At 42.0% G+C, this 18293-nt stretch overlaps 1 long non-coding RNA gene across 2 annotated transcripts; it reads left to right on the forward strand.

Annotated features, from left to right (window-relative positions):
* The first annotated feature begins 1777 nt into the window (after positions 1-1777).
* LOC128792975 (uncharacterized) lies at positions 1778-17803 on the forward strand. Of its 2 annotated transcripts, none has more exons than XR_008432620.1 (6): positions 1778-1936; positions 2753-2877; positions 10465-10572; positions 10751-10822; positions 13373-13497; positions 16993-17803. It is a non-coding gene; the product is annotated as an uncharacterized LOC128792975 (long non-coding RNA). The 2 variants fall into 2 exon arrangements; XR_008432621.1 differs by having other exon boundaries at positions 17334-17803.
* The last annotated feature ends 490 nt before the right edge of the window (positions 17804-18293 follow it).

An 18293-nucleotide genomic window follows, 5' to 3' on the forward strand; every position in this document is an offset into this window, starting at 1 on the left:
TGCTTTTTTTGGTATTGGGGACCCACAAAAGGGTAAATTAGTGTATAGAAAGTGTAATTCTCCATGGAAAATAAGATTGAATAGCTTCTGTATTGGCAAAGGAATAGCTCTGGAAGATGGAAAAAGTCCCAGAGAAGGGGTTCAGGCCTGAAAGAGGTTTTGTTTTATCACACAGGATGATGGTGTGGTGCTGATGAGGTTTAAGAACCGGGGAGAGCTCTGGGCCACCTGCTGCTTCTGAGGGGAATGAGGGCTGAGGCTCTGCTTTTCCATGTCTGTCATCCATCACCTGAGCCCGAGCTTCACTGCTGGTGCTGTTTGGAATTTAGTAGTTGCAACCTGGGGCTTTACGAAGTGGATAAAAGGTGGGAACATGGCAGTGCCCCTGCTGTGAATGGAAGTGTAATCACCTGTCCCTGCAGTGGAAATCCAGACACCTTTGGGAGGTGTCTTGGTTTGAACAGACAGGTGTCCGCTAAGGAGGGCAGGAGCCTCCCCTGAAATGGAAAAGGCAAACCCCCTCCCTCCAAATTATTATAATTTTGAAATTAAAAGACTCTCAGGCAAAGTGATGGGAGTAGGAATAACAGTTCATTACGAGGAAAAAGTAAAAATATAAATGCAATAGTACAAAGAAAAACCCTCACCAAAACTCCACTGCCATAGTCAGAACAGGAGCTGACCCCCTGTGTGTCAGGGTGGTGGCAGCAGTGCCATTCCATTGTGGCTCAGCCCTCCTGCAGTGCCAGCTGTGCTTCTGCTGGAGCAGGATCCTGGACAAGGCTGGAGTTTTCCTCTGAAGCTCCAGGGCTGCTGGAGATGGGCCTGGGCTCCCTCTGGGAATGCAGTGGGGCAGAAAGCTGCTCCTCTGGGAATGCAGTGGGACAGAAAGCTGCTTCTCTGGGAATGCAGTGGGGAAGAAAGCTGCTCCTCTGGGAATGCAGTGGGGAAGAAAGCTGCTCCTCTGGGAATGCAGTGGGACAGAAAGCTGCTCCTCTGGGAATGCAGTGGGGCAGAAAGCTGCTGTGCTGTTCCCAGGTCAGATTGTATCCAGGTAGGAATGCTTGGCTCCTCCCCTGGGCAGAGCCTCTCCCCATGGGATGATGGAATTTTCTCAGCCATGCAGGGACACTCAGTGGCCATGGACAGCAGAGATCTCCTGGAGGGAGGATTGGCTGTGGGAGAGATAAAGAAAAAACTGCCCCATGAACAGCAGAGAACTGCCCCAGCTCTGACAGATGCTGATAGAATACACACCCCAGCCACATCTTGCAGCCTAGGATAGGAGTTTTTTTGATGTTGTGTCCTTATGATGTGATGCCCATTTATACAGAAAAAGGTATAAGCCAGGGAAGTGTAAAGAAAGGAAATCCAAGGCACATGAAAGGGCAGAAGGCACGTGGACATTTCATACTCTGAGGAACAAAAAGAGTCTGCATGGACACTGATAACCAGGCAAGACTGAGTGCAAATGCTGATGGATTTACCAGCCTCACCTCAATCCCTGCTTATGCAAAACTTTTTAATGTGTCCAGAGACAGAGTACACACAGAGGACTTTTTGTCACTTCTTTGCAATGGCCATAATGTATTCATTCATGGCAGGTATTGTCTGTGTACCCCAAATAACTGCTGTGTCCCAAGGAAGGGACTGGTAAGACTCTCCATTCAGATCTATCAGGTAAAGGATAAGTTTATCTTATAGCCAGCCAGGGATGCACAAGCTGGAGGCTGACTGCAGCTTTACCAGTTAAACTTTCTTTTCCAGGTGTGCAGGTGCCAGCTCTGCTCAGCTCTCCTCTGACTGTTCTCACATGCAGTTTGTTGGGATTATGGAAAGCAGAAGCTGAGAGGAATGTCTGCTGAGGGGATATCTGCTGTATCACATATTTTGTCTGTTTCCAGTTCAGAGATATTTGACTTCCAGGAGAGAATGTGTATGTATTTTTTTACTCTAAATTTTTCCTCCCCTCTGTCTTTTGCAAGTTTAATTGCTCATTAAAAGTCACAGAGAAGCACACACTGGCACAATGTTTTGATGAAACACCTAATGACTTTGAGCATGTGATTTATGGACACAGCTTAAGTTACATGGGGACTTGTGTCAAAACAGGCCAGAGATAAGCTTGCATTTATCTATGGAAGTTAAGGGATAATTATGTAAAAGCATTGCATTTTAAAGGAAACAAAGACAGACCTGTGGGAAATGCATTTTCACAGCATGTATTAGCAAAGCCCAATCAACCTCCTTGTGGGAGGACAATTAACAGAATTAAAAGTTGGAATTTTAATTATCATACAAATTAGAGGGAAATTAATCAGCTGTATTTTATGACTTGACTTGGCTTTGAGCATTGCCGCTCGAATTTTATAGCAAAACTTTGATTAATTGAGACACTGCATGAAAGCATAAAATCCTGACTTAGGTAGCATTTTAATGCCTGGCTCAATTTCCATCTGCCACCTACAGTATGGGAAGCAGCAACAATGAGTCAATGCAGAAGCCAAGCGTTTGTTTGCTCCAGCAGAAGTGTCCAAAACCATTTCTCTGCATGTGGCCATACTTGCTTTTTCTATAAACCTCCTCTTTTTTATCTTCTAACTCAACATCTTGGTTTACACCTAGCTAGATTCAAAAGTTAGAGAATTTCACTGACTCACTGGAAGCATCATTTCAATATTAATCAAAGCCCAGCTTTTTCTTTGGTTTAGGGCTGTTGTTTTTTTTTTTTTTTTTAATTTTTTTTTTACAGTAAATGCTGCTCCCTTATGGGTTGTCAAGAGTGAGGAATTTCATGTGAAATCTAAAGGCACCTACAAGCTTGAGTGGGACCTTTGGAACTGCTGCCCCAGACTCAGCAATGCTTTGCCTTGGCAGGTATTTGAACCTTGTTTTGGGTTTTGCTGATCAGAACTTGAAAGTTAGTTTGTGGCACTGTGGGAGGATGGCAAGTTCCAGTTCAGCTGCTGAAAATGTGGGTTTGGTAAAATATTTGCTCTTTTTTGATTGTTCTTTTTCACCCCAATGACAGAATTTGAAGTTTGGTTCCCGACTGATTAAAGAGTCAAAACCTTGAGTGCTCCTTTACTAGAAAATGGGAGCTCTAGATTAAGGTTCCTTACATAGAGAAAGGTGCTGCATTTGGTACTTGCACTTTTATCTTTCGCTTCCCTCCTCTTCCTCTAGTACATATCTCTCAGGTTGGGTCTGCAAATCCTGAAGGATAGTCTTGCCATATTTGACATTGAAAATCAAAGAAGGCCTAAAGCTAAGCTCAGCCCAGGAAAAAATGAAATCAAACACTTTTCACTGCTTTGTTTGGGTTGTAAAAATAAAATTCAAATAACAAAGTATCAGAAAAAGCAAACCTGTGCTTCCATCAGAACACAAAGCACAAACAGATTGCAGAATAAACTAGACTGCAATTTTATAGGGTCTCAAGTTAAAAGGGGTAGTTTAATTATGATGCTGGATTTAGTTCAGAGCTCAAGTAATGATCTAGGAAGCTGGAGAGAAGCACTGGAAATGACTGTGTGCTAATGAGGACCCCAGTTGCAGCTTTCAGTGCTAGTTAATTTGCAATCTATGTGGAGATCTGTTGGCAAGCCTATAAAATGAGGTTTTGCAAAAGTAATCACCACTTCAAAGTCTAGAGATACAGCCTGAGGAAGCAGAAGCATGTTGACTGTTAAATTTCCACTTTGAACATTGTTTGGAAAGTTGACGTTGATTCATACCTGGTGAACTGAGGAAGGCAAATTGTCATTGGAACCAAAATAGATCTAGAGCTCACCATTTCAAAAGACAGCTACCAGGAGTGGTTTTTGGGAACTGTGCCAGATATGCCAGCTAACTCAGCGTTGTCTGTTTAGAAACTCTAAGATGTTTGTGGATGTTTGGCTGAAGGACAAGGGGTCAGTCCATTTGCTGAAGGGCTGTGGTGAAAGCATCCTATTTTCTGCTCTGAATGTGCTCCTACTCAATACTCAGCACTTTTCTGGATTGGATCTGGACATGATATAATGTGTGTTTTAGGGTGAATCCTTTGGCCACCTAAAGGTGAGCAAGGCTTCCAAAAGAAGTCTTCAAAGCATGTCCATGGAATAAGGTGATGAAAAAGCCTGAGACAAGAGTGCTGTGTTATGTTCCCTGTGGAATGCCAGTTTGGTTTTGAGTGGGAAAGTATGGTAGGTAAGACAAACATGCTACTTCAGACTCCCCTGACCAGAGGCAAGCCATCTCTCCTCTCCTCTCCTCTCCTCTCCTCTCCTCTCCTCTCCTCTCCTCTCCTCTCCTCTCCTCTCCTCTCCTCTCCTCTCCTCTCCTCTCCTCTCCTCTCCTCTCCTCTCCTCTCCTCTCCTCTCCTCTCCTCTCCTCTCCTCTCCTCTCCTCTCCTCTCCTCTCCTCTCCTCTCCTCTCCTCTCCTCTCCTCTCCTCTCCTCTCCTCTCCTCTCCTCTCCTCTCCTCTCCTCTCCTCTCCTCTCCTCTCCTCTCCTCTCCTCTCCTCTCCTCTCCTCTCCTCTCCTCTCCTCTCCTCTCCTCTCCTCTCCTCATTCCACAAGGTTGCAGCATTAGAGGGACAGAGGAAAGTCAATGAGCTGGTAAAGGTCCAAGGATTTATTGCAGAGCAGGTATTATGCAAATCAAACTAATTACTTCACAGGACTGTCAGGTGGTCTGAATGGATGTGGCCATCAGGATCTGTACAATGTCACAATTTCACTTATCTGTCAGTTTACTTTAAGTTGAAAACAAAATGTTCTTTTGTCAAAGGTACAAGTGGAACAGAATTACTCTTTCTTTTCCAAACACCTCGATTTTTAAGCTCAAGCAGAGAAGCTGAACAAGTTGCAGGGTTTGAGTACAGCCTCAGCGAAGGCTGGTGGATGTAGAATAGATAGTTTCAGTTGGAAAGGACCTGCAGTGACCATCTTGTCCAGCTGCCTGAGCAGATGTGGCACAGAGGAGTGCAAGAGCCCCACAGCTGGTTCTGAACAAGTCACTGCCCAGAGTGAGCTCAGTAGCTCTGCCTAGAGAGCTTGAGCCATGTGAGCTCAGGGGGGACCAGATCTCTGGCTGTGTCCCTCAGGGCTCATTTGGGAAGCTCCAAACTGTGGTATGCAGTGACCCTCTGGAGAGGAGCTTTGCTTGGCAGTGACAGAGGCATCCAGATCCAGGACAACACACCTGGCTCAAAGTAATCTCCAATCTGAATAGTAAAGGCAACAGGTTGCAGCCTGGACCCAGTGGTTAAGGAAGGGAGAGGCTTAGTTTGCAAGGTAGAGTTACATAAATGTCTTAATAAAGGCTTCCATAATAGGATTTTTTAGGAATTATTCTGCCAATGGTGCTTGCCACTACGTTAAATAAATTGTCCCTGTCCTAAAAATAAATTGAGGAATCCTGAGCTGTCATCCATTTTATCTGGGGAAATGGGCACATTCATGACCTCCAGCCTTGCCACTGTTTGCTTAAGCATTAAAAGGACTCTGAGTTTTCCTCCAGAGTTTGAATAAAGAAGCCATTGACCCCTGTGCGAGATGAGGGGTGTCTCTGTATCCAGAGCTCCATGCAGGGCACTGAACAGCAGAGTGGGGAGGAAACCAGGAAACTCTAGGCTGTCAGTGCTATTTAAGGGAACTTCCAAGTATCCCTGCTTGAGGGTGTCAGAGAGCACACCTGAAGGCTCTGCAAGGCTGCTGCTGGAGCATGTGGTCCCTGGCATTCCCTTGGCAATTTGAGTTCCCTGTCGGGCTCTTGGTGCCTTGCAGCTTCCTTGCTGTGGTGGCCTGGGGACACTATCTGGTTGTAAGTCTGGAAATGAAACGCTTACACCATGTGGCATTTGTTACTTGAATAATTTTTCCTTTTAATTTACACACACTCTTAGTTTTTGACGTGAAGGGTCACTTGAGATGTTCTCTGAAAACAGCTGACTCCTGTGACTTGATTTAGCCCAGCTGGCAAACTCAGTTAGAAATCAGGAACTCTGTTTAAAAAACAGATGCTGCAATTGAACCTAAGTATTCTGTGGTAAATGGAAGTGCTTTTTAATTTTCTTTTAAGTACTGGGGATTTTTTGGAAGGATCGGGAGTTTGTTTCAAGTAAGACATGTACGTCAATGTTGGAAAGTTTTAAGTGTGCTTAGAAAATGGGAAACAAAGCCAACATAAATGAGAAGTTAAATAGTTTACCCTCACTAGAGGGTAAATGTAGGGTAACTGTGACAAGAATTTCCCAAACACAGTACCCATGTGATGACTTGGCATCCCAGCATATGGCTTACATTAAAGTAAGCCCTCCAATTCTACACTCCAGATAATGAAGTCTACTTTTCCAGTGATTGTGGAAGTAGTAATTCTCTCATCTAAAACCATATGTTAGAGGGGAAAGAATTCCATTCTTGTTAAGTAATTACTATTGGCAATTAATGAAGTACAGACTTCCCTGTCTAAAGTATCATTTTCTAATGTCACATTATTTGAGAGATGCAACCTATGTTTAGAGTTTTGTTTGTGAAGCAGATCCTATGAAGTGCCTGGTCCTGACCATTCTTGGAATATTAGATTAGGCAGGCCCTAAATGCAGTCAGGATTTCAGGGCTCCTGTTCCTTGGCTGTCCTTACTGTTGCACATAGCTGGGCTTTTAGGCCCTGCTTTCAATCATCACGAGTAGCACCGTGCAGTTGGGCCTTATCTTGAGATCTGAGAACTCAGATTTTTAGTAAAATGTCCTTTTAACTTCCAGGATTGTTTAATGGGACACTCACTGGAGCGGATACAGATGGGTGATAGCCTAAACTTGAGAACAGAAGCAATGAAAACCCTGGCTAGGGAAGAGGGGAAAGTTTGCGTGGTGCCTGAGTTCTGACAAGAGTTTGCTCCAAATGTCAAATGAATTCAATTATCATCTCTTTAACAGAAATCCTGTAGAGCTTGGTTGACTTGGAGCCAGCTGCAGCTATTGTGAAAAGGAGACTGTTCCATGCCCACTTCAGACTGAATCTCCAGCTTCTGAACTGGAGATAAGGTTTGAAGTGCTCTGCTTTCATCACATTCAGTTCAAGTGCATCAGTACATATCTACTCTCCAGCATAACTTTTAGACAGCAGCCACTGTTCACTGTCACTGAATGGTGGCATCAGTGGTCAAAAGCTGGCCTGAAGGCTGGCAGGTTTCCTAACAGTGTGCCTTTGATGGGGTCTGTTTCTGCTGTCAGTCATGGGGATGTTCACAGCTGTGGACAATGGCTGGGTTGTGCATTCACTTGGCAGCACCACTCAGTGCTCTCCTGGCAGGTGTGGTGATCTTTGTATTTTGGGAGAATCTTTAGAGTCATCTCCTCCAAGGGGAGTGCTGGGCTGTGTTACAGGTATGTCATGTGCTCTTTATTTTATGAATCCTGTTTGAATGGGGGAGCACAGTGTTTTAACTCAGGGAAAAGGCATTTGAGAATGTCTCTGAACAATGTTTACTGTGTGAGACCCTCTGTCATGATTGGCTGTTGTGCCAGTGCTTCATTTCACTGGGATTAGACAGGACTAACAGTAACTCAAAAATACAGCTGCTCTTACAGTTATTAAATTTGTCAGCCCTCTAGAACTTTACTTGCAAAGTTATTTCATCTCAAGCAGGATCAAACCATTGCTCTTGTGCTTCTAATGGACTGTATTTCTAGTATAGCATATAATAGGTGGGATTCCCTGATTTTGATAGCCAATATTGGAGATTCGCTGCCTTGTAAAACTCCTGTAAAACACTAAGTCAGGCCCTAAAAGTGTAATTTTGTCTTCATGTTTCTTAAAAATAACCAGTTCCAAATATGTCCTAAAGTATCTTCCTCCTAATCAAGGACATAAATCTTTCTGTATAAATGTTACAAATTACAAAGACAACATTTTTTCAAATTTGAACTTATCTAAGAGGGAAAAAGCATGGATGAGTGAGCTTTGTATTAAGTTAGAAGAGGTAATTATAGGCTGGTGGTGTGAAAGATTTTTACTTTTTTGACGACATCTTCATCCTGAGATTCACATCCCTACTTACCTGGAGGCTCCTAACTATGCACCTATACACTTTTTCTATCCAGTAATAGATGGGAAGAATATATGGTACATTGTCTTCTAATACTTTGAATGCCATGGATTATGGGAAGAGCTCCATGCTAAGGCCTCAGCCACCCTCAAGGAAGTATTCCACCAACAGATTTCTGAATCTCAGGCTGCTAGATCAGGCTGAAATAGGAGAATTTGGTTATGTGGGCTACTGCTGTGGAAGTAATTTTACCTACCAGAGTCAAGCAATTGAATGAGAAAGGTGGTGTGTCCTTGTGTTCATTCTTAGTGCTACGCATGGGTAGGCAGCATCCCTTTTTCCATCCCCTTTCCCATCCCCTTTCCCATCCCCTCCCAGCACACTAAAACCAGGATGCCCACTTCCCTTGGCTGGGGAAGATCCACATTCTGTGGACAGTGACATGAGTTCTGCCCAGGCTTGGTGCTACAGGTGATTCAGCTGTGCCACTGAGGCTATGCTAAAACAGCACTCTGTTGCTGTTACACTTGAAATTGCTTCTGCTTTCTCCACATTTTGTTTTCAAATCCCCTTTCCCCATTCTGGTCATGTTTCTCCAGCAGTGTTTCATCAGTGGGAGTTCCTGTTCCCTTGGCTATTACTGCATAGTGTGGTGACCAAGCTTGCTTTGTGAAAGGTGCATTTGGAAGTAAGAAAAAAGGCAAACCAAAATTGTGGAATATGTTTTATTCAGTGGTGTTTGAAGTTGCAGTTCTCCATGCTGTGCCAATTAGCACATTTCCATAATAGTCTGAATCTACTGTGATTTTAATGGAAGAAAACTGTATTGATTGCAAGCAAGTTTCTCAGTCTCATTTAGCCTCTGGTGTTTGAAACTATGACTTTGAGCCATATCCAGGTATGAGTCTATTCCACGTTGATTTTAAGGAATTGCTGTGGAGAACACAATTGTTTTCTATTCCAGATAATCTAGTATCTCCAGACTGATGAATAGAATTTATTTGCATCTTTTTCCTCCAAGCTTGTTCTCTGTCCACCTTTGATATTTTGCATTAGAATGCTTGTGAGCAAATTGTGCTCAAGGAAGTGTATGGCTTCCCCTGTTCTTGAAAGGATTTTTGCTTACCTGGCTGATATTGAGAGGGTTCATCATCACTTTGTTGTAAATTGGATTGGTGTTGATGTATTTTCAGATATATTTTACCATCTTAAAGGTTTAGGTCAGTGCATGCTGCTTTTGGCATACAACAAGACTTTCTGAAGCTAGTGCTTGTTCCTTATCCTTGTGCATTAGAATTCGAGGCTTTCTCAAGTCCTCCAAAATCAAACAACTTGCTAAGAGGAGCACAATTGCTTTCAGTTCTATCTTGTTGCCCAGGGCTGTAAACATGAGAAGCAATTCAATATGATTTGTGAATTCTGTTCTGTTCTCTGTACCATCACGTTCACATGTGGCTGCTGTGGTGGGAGCCCTGCTCTCCTTACTGGTGTCTGCATTGCCTAAAGATGTATATTTACTAGTCAGCATTTTTCATAGGCATAAAGTTTTCAAGGCATTTTCAACGTGCTGGGATACCTAATCCAGTAACATATGTGTGGTTTCTTCCACTATGAAAAACTGTGCATCTTCTGTTGTGTAGCCTTAAATGATGAAAGTGAGAAAAGGATTCTTAACCTTTGCAAGCTTTTTAGTTCCAGCAGTTTTTTGCTTGGATTTTTTTTTTTGTTTGGTTCTGTATCAAACTGAGGGCAATAGAAAGGCTTGAATCTCACTGTGCAGATTATAAGCTCACTTTAGCATTCACTCAAATCTAGAGAGAATGGATATGTGGGCCCAGAAACTGTTCATACAACCATCACCTGATGCTATTAACACTTACATGAAAAGTCTGGAGAGTAGATGTAATGGTTTTCTTATAAAAAGTGTGTAGAAATGAAAAAAGATTTTCTGGTAGTTTTGCAGATGAATCTACTTCTGCCTAAATTAAAAAAAAAAGGGAATCAGAGTGAAAGAGGGCAAGTAACTTGAATCTCATGAGCCAAAAATAAAGAGGAATTTTAAGTCAAAGTTCAAGTTTCTCATCACTGGCCTGCAAGACCTTCCAGTTCTCTCCGTAAAATAAGAAAGAATAACTTCTTCATTTGTACTTATAAGATTTTTTTATTGTAAGTTAAATTATCTTTTTTTTTTTTTTACTTAGGGAAGGTCATGTGTAGTAATTGATATCCTCAAAAGAGAAATCTGTGAAAGATACAGCTATGTTATCTGTTAGTTAAAGGTTAGCATTTTTAAATAGGGAAAAGAACCAACCAATTTTTCCCTGTGGGGAGAGGATATATTTGCTATTTCCATGTGTGACTGTCTCATGTAATTTTGAATAACTTATTATTCCTCCTCTAACACTATGTTTCCTCTTTCCCCACCTTAGACACCAATACAATACAGATGGTAAAGGATAGAACATTTTCTTGGATAAAACATCTGGCTGTTTCATGATCTTCACAAGCTGCTGGCTTCTGAGCAGGCTAACCCAAGGGTAAGCTTGAACAGACTAACAGAAACCTGCTTTAATCTGCATCAGCTACTTGCTTTTTGAGTGAGGATTTCCATTTTCCATGAAAAGCCATTTGCTATGGTGAAAAACAAGAGAGAGTTTTGCTTTCAAGTTGTATAGATGGCAAATATTTTGGATTCTGGCTTGTGTATTTCTGCAGAGATTTGTGTGGTCTCACCGGATGTTGAGTGCTTATGAAGACACTGAAGATATCCTTTGCCAATACTCTTAAGTAAATATCACATTGTGTTTTATTGAGTGCTTGGTTTTTTCTTTGAAATTCCATGTATGGGATAGGAGAGCTTATAAACTTTATTAAAGAAAAAATAAAGTGTGTGCAGGTTTTAGTTATGCTGCTCACATATCTAGAAAAATGTCACATCTCCCTAGCTTACCCTTTTAATCAGGTCATCCCATTCTAATTAAAGAACTATTGAGGAAGAAACCTCAAAATATGTCAGAAAGAAGCTGACAACATATGTTGCATTTAGGAATTCCTATTTTACACACTCTGTCCTGATTTTATTTAAATGATTGTTTCTTTTTTCTTTCTTTTTTTTCCCTCTGTTAATGTTCCAATAACAAAACATTTTGCTGACTAAAATGACAAGGGAAATCTATGCTTAAATTCACAAATTAGTGTTCACTCTCCAACTGTGATCTGAATTATTGTCTAAATAATGTGGATGAAACACCTATTTCAAGAACTGCCAGGATTTCTCCTTTATTTTGTCAGTGTGCATTTCAGTGTTTTCAGCAGAAGATTAATACATGTAGTATCTGTCAATAGCAGTAAATTGTCTAATGATATGCTTACCATCTCCACGTGGGAAACAAAATATTCCTTTCTCAACTGCAGATCTTAGGGGCTATGTTTGTGTGATAAACAGGACATTAGTGTAATTGCCAATTTTGCTTGTGCTGCTATGCCATAGAAAATGGCTGGATTTCCAATATGGTTGGGAGTTGAAATATTTATCTGTGGAAGCCAAGTGCAGCCTGCTTGCAAGAGCCAGACACAGCAGATTAACAGCAGTGAAGTTGGTGTTTGAATCAAATGTCTGGGACTGCACATCCTGGAATGCTCCCCACTTCTGACAGCTGGTTCAAGTGCAGAAAGATCCATTTCCTGTATTGGCTACATGCTTAAGTCTGGGCATCCAAGACCTGGATTAATTGCTTGGCAGGGTTTTTTTTATGTCAGGCTTATTGACAGGACATTACTTGGAAAAACCTCTGGGAAACTTAGGACAAACACTGACAGTATTGCTACATGTACTGCTTCTGACTGGTTAGAGAGTGGCTCCCCCAGCATCAGGCTTTGCACCCTGCAACCTAAAATTGTACCTTGATATGGAAGCAGCATTCCTGGTTGTTGCAGAAAGGAAGAAAAAATCATAGAGAAAGGCTTCATGAAATCAGGCCTGCTCTCCTGGAATCAGTGTCTGGCCTTGTCAAAGCCTGCATTTCGCAAATTCCCATGTGAAAGCAATCCTGTTGTGAGCAATTAGTTAAGATAACAAGCTACTCCTGGGTAAAAAAAAAACAACAAAAAACAAAACAACAAAACAAAACTGTATAAATTGTTTTTGCACCGTTAGATAGAAAAATAAAAACTATCTCTTACAAACAACTTTCCCTGCACATACACACCAAGAGTTTGAGTGACCAATCCATACAGAATAACAACTTGTTACTAACTAATAGAGTAATTGGCAAGAAAGCTACTGACCAGTTGGAGTCCCACATGAGGTCTGTAACACTGTATAAAAAGGAGTTATGTGGATAAAGAATGGCCTTTTTCCGCCATGAAGAAAATGCAGTCCCTTGTGATTTATTCCCATACCTGGTGACAGATAATAGACGGACAAATAGAATGTCTACAGAAAAATCTACAGATTTTTCAGGTTTAGACAGAAATATATAACACAATTTGAATTTCCCACTCTCTTCCAAGGGATGTGGATAAGAACAAGAGTTGAAAATTGATGCCTCTGTTGTTTTAAGTGGATGTAAAGGTTGCTCCAAGCAGTTTCTTACAAACCAAGGAACATGTCAAGGGCTGTATGGATACACACATGAACAACTGAATGCTGCCTGCTGTGCAGTAGGTCTCCTGGGGAAGCCCAGAGTGCAGTGTTCCAGCAGCAACTGCCTGGATCCTCTCTCCTGGGAAAGTAGGGAAAGCACCGGTGGCACCTTTTGGTGCTCTTCTCTTTACCTGAAGTAAGGCAGGAAAATTTTTATCCATGGATCCTTCTGAAGCTCTGTGCAGCTCACTAGTGTTCATGTGAACCAGTCAAGTCCAAGAAAGAATGCCTTCCACAGTCATTAGTTACCTCGGGGTTCATTATGCTCCAACATATGGAATTTCATATTGGAAAACACAAAAAAATCACCTCCTAATATGGAATTTAAATTACTGCTTTTTAAAAGCTTTTCTCATGCATTTTCTCATATTTTTTCTGAGTGCAACTTGTAGCTGGCACATAGAAGGGAAGGGGAGAAAATACAGTGATGAAGTGGCCTGATTTCTTTCCCAGGAACACCCAGGGATCAGTCTGACTTCTGTTAAACAGTGGTTTTGATTTTTTCCTTCTCAGCCTGCTGCACATCAGGCAATCTTTTCAACTCCCATTTGTCTGTCAGGCATAACACTTATCTTGGAGCTAGTAGAAGGCTTTAGAGCTAGGAGTTGGTGGGGTTTTTTTGGTGGTACAATGGTGTTTCAAACACATTGTTTCAGTCTCACTTTGGAGTAATTTTCTTCCCTCTTCTGTAGGTGCTCTCCTGGATTTTGATGGTCAAATTTTGTAAGAGATATCTCGTCAGTGCTTGTCCCATCTCTTCCCTAAGTGATTGCATCGGATGAGCAGAAAAGGATGGATAATTGCCTATTGGATTCTGGTTAGTGAAGGTCAAGATAGTCTCTGCCTGGCCTACCCTCTGCTTGTCATACAACTCTGTTATTACAGGGTTTATTCAAGCCTATAATCAGCTGAGTTTCACTGAGATGGAACCATCTGCTTCACTGAGTAGGTTTTTTTTTTGTGGCAGTGTGGTCAGGCTTTGTCTACCCTTGACAGGATAGATGAAATGTCCACAGGTTCTGCACCCATTGTATTCTTAGTTCTTTGAGTTGAAGCTTCTTAAGAAGCTGGTTTAAGGAAAGAAAGGAGAAGCTATGTGGTGCAGTTGACATGGTGGAGGGGAGAGATGGCATCCAGAGGAACCTGGACAGGCTGCAGAGGTGGGCCTGTGCAAACCTCATGAAGTATAATGAGGCCAAGTGCAAGGTGCTACGCCTGGCTTAGGACAATCCTATTACAGAAGTACTCCAGCAGAGAGTCCTGCTCTAACATTAACTTCAGCAAGTGTTTGAAGGGGTTAAAACACCGTTTTTTAAACACAGTCCCACTCATGGCTGCAAGCTGGGTGGAGAATGGGCTGAGAACAGCCCTGAGGAGAAGGACATGGGGGTGTTGGTGGGTGAGAAGCTGGACATGAGCCAGCAGAGTGTGCCTGCAGCTCTGAAAGCCATCCTGGGCTGCATCAAGAGAAGTGTGACCAGCAGGTCAGGGGAGGGGATTCTCCCCAGCCACGGCAGGCAGCTGGAACACGATGATCTTTAAGGTCCCTTCCATCCCAAGCCATTCTATGAGGCAATGGTCACTCAATGAGTGCATGGCTAAGGATGAGTTTAGTCCTGTCTTGGTTTGAAAAGCCAGGTGTCTGCTTAAGGAAGGCAGGAGCGTCCCCTGAAATGGAAAATGTAAACCCCCTCCCTCTGAATTATTCTAATTTTGAAATTAGGGGGCTCTCAGGCAAAGATAGGGGGATAGGAATAACAGTTCTTTATTAGGGAAACTAAAAAATACAAATGTAATACTACAAACAACAAAAAAACCAAACCACTGACAGAGTGAGAATAGGATCTGACCCCCTGTGTGTCAGGGTGGTGGCAGCAGTGCCATTCCATGGTGGCTCAGCCCTCCTGCAGTGCCAGCTGTGCTTCTGCTGGAGCAGGGATCCTGGACAAGGCTGGAGTTTTCCTCTGAAGCTCCAGGGCTGCTGGAGATGGGCCTGGGCTCCCTCTGGGAATGCAGTGGGGAAGAAAGCTGCTCCTCTGGGAATGCAGTGGGGCAGAAAGCTGCTCCTCTGGGAATGCAGTGGGGCAGAGAGCTGCTCCTCTGGGAATGCAGTGGGGAAGAAAGCTGCTCCTCTGGGAATGCAGTGGGGCAGAAAGCTGCTCCTCTGGGAATGCAGTGGGGAAGAAAGCTGCTCCTCTGGGAATGCAGTGGGGAAGAAAGCTGCTCCTCTGGGAATGCAGTGGGCAAAGGCTGCTGTGGTGTTCCCAGGTCAGATTGTATCCAGGTAGGAATGCTTGGCTCCTCCCCTGGGCACAGCATCTCCCCATGGGATGATGGAATTTTCTCAGCCATGCAGGGACACTCAGTGGCCATGAACAGCAGAGATCTCCTGGAGGGAGGATTGGGTGTGGGAGAGATAAAGAAAAAACTGCCCCATGAACAGCAGAGAACTGCCCCAACTCTGACAGATGGGAAATAGAATACACACACACACTTATCTTACAATCCAGGACATGTCTTCACTTAAATTTAAATCTACACCACAGGAGTGTAGTGAGTGCAGCCTGGATATGGCAGCATTTTGAATTTATGTCTAGGATTTTTAAGTGTACTTCTGGCAATACTGTTCTCTCAAGATTATATTAGTCCTGTTACAAACATGTTATCAATTTTGCATGATAAAATTAGTTGTGCCTGCATGGAAACTGGTATGAAATCCAACCATATTATAGAATATCTTGAGGCCTTGGAGAATTCCATACATTCTAGTAATGAATTTCATAAGCATTAATTCTTGAAAGTTGTGTTTAATGTCTGTCTGGCCTTGGCCAAATCAAAGTCAGACCCTAGTCTTGCCTGTTTAAGCTAAAAGATCTCTGGGGAAGAGAATATAAACCACCCTCTGCTTTTGAGGCTGCTTGAAAATTCTCTTTGATGCAAGTTTTAGCCTTGTCTCAAGGGTCTGCCTTCTGACTAGTTCAAAACCAGCTTTGCTGCTTTTTTGAGGTTTTACAGTGATGTGAGGGAAAATCCATTAGATTTCAGGTTATAGAGTCTGCACTAAGGAACTTAAAATTGTGGCACAAAGGCTGGTATGCTTCAAAAGTGTAAGGCTGGGTCACCACCCATCCTTTGAATCTTTGCAGAAACAGATAATTTTCTATAAAAATATCTTCTGCTGTTTCCTCATACCATGATATTAGAGAAGTACTAAAATAGGTGGATAGGGTTTTAGAATTTTGAAATAGTTTCAGTGCCAAAATGTCTGATACAATGAGCTGGGATTTGGTGAGAATTTGGGGTGAGATTTTATGGGACTTTCAGTGAGACTTCTGGCTTAGTAATACTGACTTACATATGGGAATTCTTTTCTCTTTATCCAACTTAAAAGTGCAATTCTCTTTAAAAAAGGTTTGCCTTGAGTCTTGGCACTCAAGAGGTTTACACAGGTTGAAGGTGACCTGTGTGGAAGAAGTCCTTAGTGTTGCTCTTCCTGAGCTGCTTTCAAGTGACAATTCTTGTAACTGAAATTTTGGTTTCTGAGTACATGTTCAGCCCACTGATTTATTGAAAAAACCTTTTTCATAAGCTTGTGTCACAGACTAAAAATAATGTTTTAAGGTTGGTTTTTTTTGTTTGTTTGTTTTTTTTTTTTTTTTTTTTTGTTTTGTTTTGGTTTTTTTTTTTTGGTTTTTTTTTTTTGGTTTTTTTTTGTTTTTTTTGTTTTTTTTTTTTTAGGAAAGGTATATTCTACACCTGCCTTTCACCCTTCTGTCCCTGGGGCGTGCTATTTGATTTCCCAGGGGCAGTGTCTCAAGACAATATATGATACTCAGTGGGTGCATTGCTTCAAGAATTATATATTGGAAACCATAAAGAAACACTTTAGTTGATCCATGGAGATGAGAGAAGCAAGGACAGGAACTAAAAATTATTCTGTGCCTGTGTAAAACATCTCTTGATGCTTTAAGTAATCGGATGGAATAAATTAAATTATGTGGGCTTTTGTGAAAGACAACTTAGCTGTCCTCAAATGCAAAACTCCTCTTTAATTAATGTGTTCAGAGCCTTTGTCACTGTGGAAATACTTTGTCAGTGTGGAAAAAGTATTTAGTTGGTTATGAATTTATATTGAAGAAGAGAAACTGCAGTGTTATATCTATGTGTTTGCTTCAGCTTCATTTGGGAACTCAGAGCTCTTACATCCATTTGGAGTTTTTTTAATGTTGAAACTCTTTGTCATGAGAACAACTTAGAAAATGCTCCATCTGAACAATTCTTACTGTGTCTTCATATGTGATATTCTCTGCAGATGTGGTCTCTTTTGAGAAGGGGAGAGAAATATATTCCCTGCTTCCCAGCTGAAGGAAACAACTGTCTCTCTGGAACAAATCAGTGGCTCAAGGCTGAAATTGCTTGAAGATGATGCCTAATACTTTGTTAACATCCTCTGGTTTGGGGCTCTTATACTTAAAAACAAGAGGGTCACACTGAAAACAAACCATGCTCCACATCTGGCTTTTCCTTCAAAAAACCTCTCATGGTTAAGTGAGTGAACTGCCCACCATTAACAAGTTGCTGACTTTTTTTTTTATGTGCTCAACCGAGTGTGAAGTGACAGTCTCTATTTTCTGCTCTCTCTCAATGAATAAGCTGCTTACATCTGGACTGGGATCTGCTGCTACAGAAGATGCTTTCCTGCATATTTTCCTCCACAGAAAATGGATGCTACGTAAGCCAGTGGCTCTGGGCTGTTCCTTCTTGCAAACAAGTGCAGATGGAGCAGTGAAGTGCAACTTTTCAGTCTGGGGTAAATTTTGTGCAAAATTTAAATAAATTTAACAAAGAAAGGACCTGTCCTGTGGACTGAGAAGGATTGCTGGATGCTTTGAGCTCTTTGACCTCTGCCACTGTGGAGTCAGAGTAGAGGAAATAACATTGGTAACTCAGTACATTAGAGTACTGAGCCTTCCCTACACAGACATCAGTTGAGTTCCCTGTAAGAAAATTCACTATCTCTGCATGGATTCGCTTATTCATGCTTGGGGAGGAGCAGAAGAGGAAGGGAGGGAGTTAAAACAGTTCAGTGTATACAGAAATCAATGGAGAGATTCACATCAACTTCAATGGATTTTGGATTTGGAACTTAAACTCTATTGTATGGTCTCTTCAATAAAAGACCTCCTGTTTTGCTACTTGAGCAAAAGTTCTTGAAGACTGAACTGAACTTTCCCCTCAAGGTGCTTGCACTGTAGATTTATTACAGTCGCATTAAAGCAGCCATTTCTTTGCTTTTAATGCATTAACAGGCTGCCAGTTGAATAAGATTGTATGTTTGGGTGGAAAAGAAATCTAGAGATGTGCTACAGACAGTGCTTGGAATGGTAATGAGAATGGCAGCTCATTAGGATTAGCAATGCAAAAAAGGTTCCAGTTAATGAACAATGAAAACATTTTGGCAGTTGCAGGGTTGATTATTGCAAGGCTGTTCATGCTGCTATAATTTAAGCATCTAACGTGACTGTCCATTATCAGCTCAGATTTCGAGAGGTTTATTATTCCATCAAAACATTAATTCTGTGCTGAGAGTTGGCATGGAAGACAGGCAAGCAA

This window comes from Vidua chalybeata, chromosome 10 (genome assembly GCF_026979565.1).
Source record: "Vidua chalybeata isolate OUT-0048 chromosome 10, bVidCha1 merged haplotype, whole genome shotgun sequence".
Taxonomy (NCBI): Eukaryota; Metazoa; Chordata; class Aves; order Passeriformes; family Viduidae; genus Vidua; species Vidua chalybeata.